This window comes from Lithobates pipiens, unplaced genomic scaffold, assembly GCF_037356315.1.
Source record: "Lithobates pipiens isolate NorthernLeopardFrog02 unplaced genomic scaffold, aLitPip1_a1.2 Scaffold_11, whole genome shotgun sequence".
Lineage (NCBI taxonomy): Eukaryota > Metazoa > Chordata > Amphibia > Anura > Ranidae > Lithobates > Lithobates pipiens.
Window position 1 is genome coordinate 9,615,224 of NW_027507696.1, and position 6,000 is coordinate 9,621,223.

Genomic DNA, 6,000 nt, shown 5'->3' on the forward strand with positions numbered 1-6,000 from the left:
TGTGTGGTGGCAGGACATAAAATGAAAACACGATGTTGTGCAAATATAGGATAAAACAGTCATAAACTGTTTCCATTTTACATAAACCGTTATACATTGTAGCTCATTCAGAAGCTTCAGTACAGAAGATGGCGTCTGACTGTTAATGGCGTTCTTGCTTAATAAATTTCTGCCCCTAACCCTTTTAGCATTGACGGAGTGACTCAAAAGAAAAGCGCATTTTAAACATAAAACAGATTTATCACTTCCCCAGTGTAATAATCTTTTAAATTATGGTAATAGATATGTAGTTAAACATAAACCAGATGTATATGTGCCGGCCTGCAATATTCTCCGCTGTAATGTGAATCTTTTTTCTGGGCGAAACGGAATGTGTTTTTGCTGATTTTTTTTTTTTTTCCTTTCTTTATAGCAAGGCCCCAGCTCTGGTTTAGGTTTACCAGCTTTATAAACAGTTTAGGTGAAAGTGGAGATTCATCAGAGTGGATCTAAGGTTGAAGTGTATTTTTGTTCTCTTTTTTTACCTTGAGCAACAAATGGTAATCGCAACAAAAATGTTACATTTAGGTAAGGTTCGGACCTGCTCTTAAAAGCCTGCTTTTATTTTCACTACCACCTTGCCCTGTCTGCTAATGTACTAAGCCTGAAAAGGTAATGGAAAAAAACAAGTTGTGTATTCAGCTGTACTAAAAGAAGAAGAAGAAAGGAAAAAAAAAGATAAAAGTTATAAGATGCAAGCTGTAAACCTGAATTCCCATTTTATCTTTTTAAAGTAAAACTTTTGATGGAAGCACTAATAAACTCAAAAAAAAAAAAAAAAAAAGAATATATAGAAGCTTACCAATCTTTAGATGTGGCGGCTCCATTCGTTTTATTCATTAACCACTTGCCTGCTGGGCACTTTTACCCCCTTCCCTGCCCAGGCCAATTTTCAGGTCATTTTTCCCCTTCTCTGTTGTGCGCTGATGAGGCTGCACTGATGAGCATTGATAGGCTGCATTGATGGGCACTGATAGGTATCTCTGATGGGCACTATTGAGGCGGCCCTGATCAGAAGGCACTGGTGAGGCTGCACTAATGGACACTGATAGGCAGCACTGAAGGGCACTGAGAGGTGGCACTGATGGGCACTGATAGGTAGCACTAATAGGCCCTGGTAGGCAGCATTGATAGGTGACACTGATGATGAGGCACTGATTGGCAGCACTGATAGGCACTGATTATCAGCACTGATAGGTGGCACTGGTGGGCACTAATTAGCAGTACTGGTGGGTAAAGTTTTGACCAATGTCCCTTTAACGGAAGCCGGTTATCAGCTTTCCTCTTTTCTCCCCATGTTTCAGCATGAGGTGGAAAAAAAGCACACAACCGGCTTCTGTTTACATCCTGTGATCAGCTGTCATTGGCTCTCCATTCTCTGTGTGTATTCTACCATCACATCTCCTCTCCATCTTCTGTATTCTCCCGCTCTCCATCCTCTGTGCCTATTCTACCATCACATCTCCTCTCCATCCATGTTATTCTCCCACTCTCCATTCTCTGTGTGTATTCTACCATCACATCTCCTCTCCATCCTCTGGATTCTCCCGCTCTCCATCCTCTGTGTGTATTCTACCATCACATCTCCTCTCCATCCTCTGTATTCTCCCGCTCTCCATCCTCTGTGTGTATTCTACCATCACATCTCCTCTCCATCCTCTGGATTCTCCCGCTCTCCATCCTCTGTGTGTATTCTACCATCACATCTCCTCTCCATCCTCTGGATTCTCCCGCTCTCCATCCTCTGTGTGTATTCTACCATCACATCTCCTCTCCATCCTCTGTATTCTCCCGCTCTCCATCCTCTGTGCCTATTCTACCATCACATCTCCTCTCCATCTTCTGTATTCTCCCACTCTCAATCCTCTGTGCCTATACTACCATCACATCTCCTCTCCATCCATGTTATTCTCCTGCTCTCCATCCTCTGTGCCTATTCTACCATCACATCTCCTCTCCATCCTCTGTATTCTCCCGCTCTCCATCCTCTGTGTCTATTCTACCATCACATCTCCTCTCCATCTTCTGTATTCTCCCACTCTCAATCCTCTGTGTCTATTCTACCATCACATCTCCTCTCCATCTTCTGTATTCTCCCACTCTCCATCCTCTGTGTCTATTCTACCATCACATCTCCTCTCCATCCTCTGTATTCTCCCACTCTACATCCTCTGTGTCTATTCTACCATCACATCTCCTCTCCATCCTCTGTATTCTCCCGCTCTCCATCCTCTGTGTCTATTCTACCATCACATCTCCTCTCCATCTTCTGTATTCTCCCACTCTACATCCTCTGTGTCTATTCTACCATCACATCTCCTCTCCATCCTCTGTATTCTCCCACTCTCCATCCTCTGTGCCTATACTACCATCACATCTCCTCTCCATCCATGTTATTCTCCTGCTCTCCATCCTCTGTGCCTATTCTACCATTACATCTCCTCTCCATCTTCTGTATTCTCCCACTCTACATCCTCTGTGTCTATTCTACCATCACATCTCCTCTCCATCCTCTGTATTCTCCCACTCTCCATCCTCTGTGCCTATACTACCATCACATCTCCTCTCCATCCATGTTATTCTCCTGCTCTCCATCCTCTGTGCCTATTCTACCATTACATCTCCTCTCCATCCTCTGTATTCTCCCGCTCTCCATCCTCTGTGCCTATTCTACCATCACATCTCCTCTCCATCTTCTGTATTCTCCCACTCTACATCCTCTGTGTCTATTCTACCATCACATCTCCTCTCCATCCTCTGTATTCTCCCGCTCTCCATCCTCTGTGCCTATTCTACCATCACATCTCCTCTCCATCCTCTGTATTCTCCCGCTCTCCATCCTCTGTGTCTATTCTACCATCACATCTCCTCTCCATCCTCTGTATTCTCCCGCTCTCCATCCTCTGTGCCTATTCTACCATCACATCTCCTCTCCATCCTCTGTGTCTATTCTGCCATCACATCTCCTCTCCATCTTCTGTATTCTCCCACTCTACATCCTCTGTGTCTATTCTACCATCACATCTCCTCTCCATCCTCTGTATTCTCCCACTCTACATCCTCTGTGTCTATTCTACCATCACATCTCCTCTCCATCCTCTGTATTCTCCCACTCTCCATCCTCTGTGCCTATACTACCATCACATCTCCTCTCCATCCATGTTATTCTCCTGCTCTCCATCCTCTGTGCCTATTCTACCATTACATCTCCTCTCCATCTTCTGTATTCTCCCACTCTACATCCTCTGTGTCTATTCTACCATCACATCTCCTCTCCATCCTCTGTATTCTCCCACTCTCCATCCTCTGTGCCTATACTACCATCACATCTCCTCTCCATCCATGTTATTCTCCTGCTCTCCATCCTCTGTGCCTATTCTACCATTACATCTCCTCTCCATCCTCTGTATTCTCCCGCTCTCCATCCTCTGTGCCTATTCTACCATCACATCTCCTCTCCATCTTCTGTATTCTCCCACTCTACATCCTCTGTGTCTATTCTACCATCACATCTCCTCTCCATCCTCTGTATTCTCCCGCTCTCCATCCTCTGTGCCTATACTACCATCACATCTCCTCTCCATCCATGTTATTCTCCTGCTCTCCATCCTCTGTGCCTATTCTACCATCACATCTCCTCTCCCTCCTTTGTATTCTCCCGCTCTCCATTAGGGCCAAAAAAACTATTCAATTAATAATCAACAAATTGATTATGAAAATAGTTGTCAAATATTTTCATAACCGATTAGTTGGTCAGCTGATTAGTTGGCCTGTATACAGAATGCATTATTTGTTTACATATCAGGAAATACAGTGAAGCACACATACAGCTCAGTACTATTATTATTATTATACAGGTGTTATATAGCACCAACAGTTTTTGCAGCGCTTAACAAAATGAAGGCAAACATTACGGTTACATTACAATTTGGTACAAGAGGAATCAGAGGGCCCTGCTCGTTAGAGCTTACAATCTATAAAGGAAGGGTCAATTGATACAAAAGGTAATAGCTGTGGGGGATGAGCTAATGGAGGAAATTTAACAGTGTATTAGTTAAAAGCAGGACAGGCTTCTTTAAAGAGAAGGGTTTTCAGAGATCGTCTAAAGATGGATAGATTAGGGAACAGGCCACCGGTCCAATGCCGTGACGTCAGTGCTAGGAGCCATTCAGGGGGCGGGACTTGGTGTGACTGAGAGCCGAGCCGAGTACACAGGAGATCCCGCTCTGTCCATTTAGGTGGCGCTCGTTCCCTTCTTCCCCTCCAAGGCAGTTCTATATCAGTGTATAACAGGCACACACGATTTGCCCCCTATTTTAAGGGGGGAAAAGTGTGTGTTATACGCCAATAAATACGGTACATTTAAAGTAAACTTTTACCAGTATTGTGCATTTTAAAATGATCAGATCCATGAAAAAAAAAGTCTTAGCTTTTAGTACTACTTTAATATAAAAGATTTATATCTCCTTTCCACCCTTCCTATAGCTTAATGTCTGACTCCTAGTTCAAATGCCCATATATCCTACTTCTGGGTGTATTTAAAGAGGAAGTAAACCCTGATGGGGGAGATAGTGAAGGAGAGTAAAAAACAACATGTACACTTGCAGTTGGGGGCCAGTAAAAACAAATGGTTGAGCGGTGATTTTACCATTGCCAACTGCTCCCCCCTTGAACTGCAGCGGACATGGGTGTGCACATGTAGCAGCAATGCTTTGCAGCCCCAGCAAGATTTAAAGAGGACTTAAAGATTTAAAGAGGAAGTAAACCCTGATGGGTTTACTTCCTCTTTCATTCCCTGCAAAGGTAAAGCATAATGGACTACTATGCATCGCACATAGTAGTCCATTATGTGTCCCTTACCTGACATAGGAGCCAGCGAAGTCACCGCTGTCCCCTGTAGTCCGGAGCCTCCATCTTCTTGGTGGTTCTCGCTGCTCCGCCGCTGTCATTCGGCGAAGAAGCCAGGTGGGATGTCAGCAAGCCAGTCTTGAAACAAACAGCAGGAGATGGTTCCTAGTGATGTGACCAACGCGAAGGCAAATGAAAAAGTGAGCAGGAAGGCTTTAAATAGGCAGGTCAGACGAGCATCATCGGGAACAGCTGGTAACTGTGGAAAGAGAAGAGAGCCGGCAATTAGCCGACAGCTGAGCGGCCAGCCCAGAGGAGGAAGGGCTAAGCCAGCCCTGACACTTTCTTTTTGAGCTGCAGTGTGCATGAGCCCTTATAGCGTATAGCTGAAAGTTTGAAATCATCTATAGATGCTGAATTATTATAAGTACCCAGAGCTCCAACACATTTCCTCAATGCTCAGTCTGTGAGGATATTTGTAAGGTCGGGCTTTTGTTTATTAAGTATTGTTTACCACAATACATTTTTATGTTGGTGACGTCAGTCATATTGTTATAATATTTAGGTTAAAGGGTTTGTAAAGGTAAACATTTTTTCACCTTAATGCATTCTATGCATTAAGGTGAAAAAACATCTGACAGTGCCGGCCCCCCCAGCCCCCCTGTTTTACTTACCTGACCCCCCGAAAGTCCTGCGTTCGCCTCCGACATCCTCTTCGCCGCTCAGCCTAGCCGTTGATTGGCTGGGGTTGATGGATTGAAAGCAGCGCAGCCATTGGCTCGTGCTGCTGTCAATCACATCCAATGACGCGGTGCGCCGGGGGCAGGGCCAAGTGATATAGTGAGCAGCTATAGCCGCCGGCTGTATCATGGGAGCTCGCCCGCAAGTACTTCTCACCATGCGAGGGAGCTCGCATGAACGTGAGAAGTACTTGCGGGGGGAAGCAGAGACAGCCACCGGGGGACCCTAGAAGAGCAGGTTCGGGGCCACTCTGTGCAAAACGAGCTGCACAGTGGAGATAAGTATAACATGTTTGTTATTTAAAAAATAAATAAAAAAAATCTCTTTACAACCACTTTAATCTCTTTGGACTTGTTTCCACTAGCATTAGCT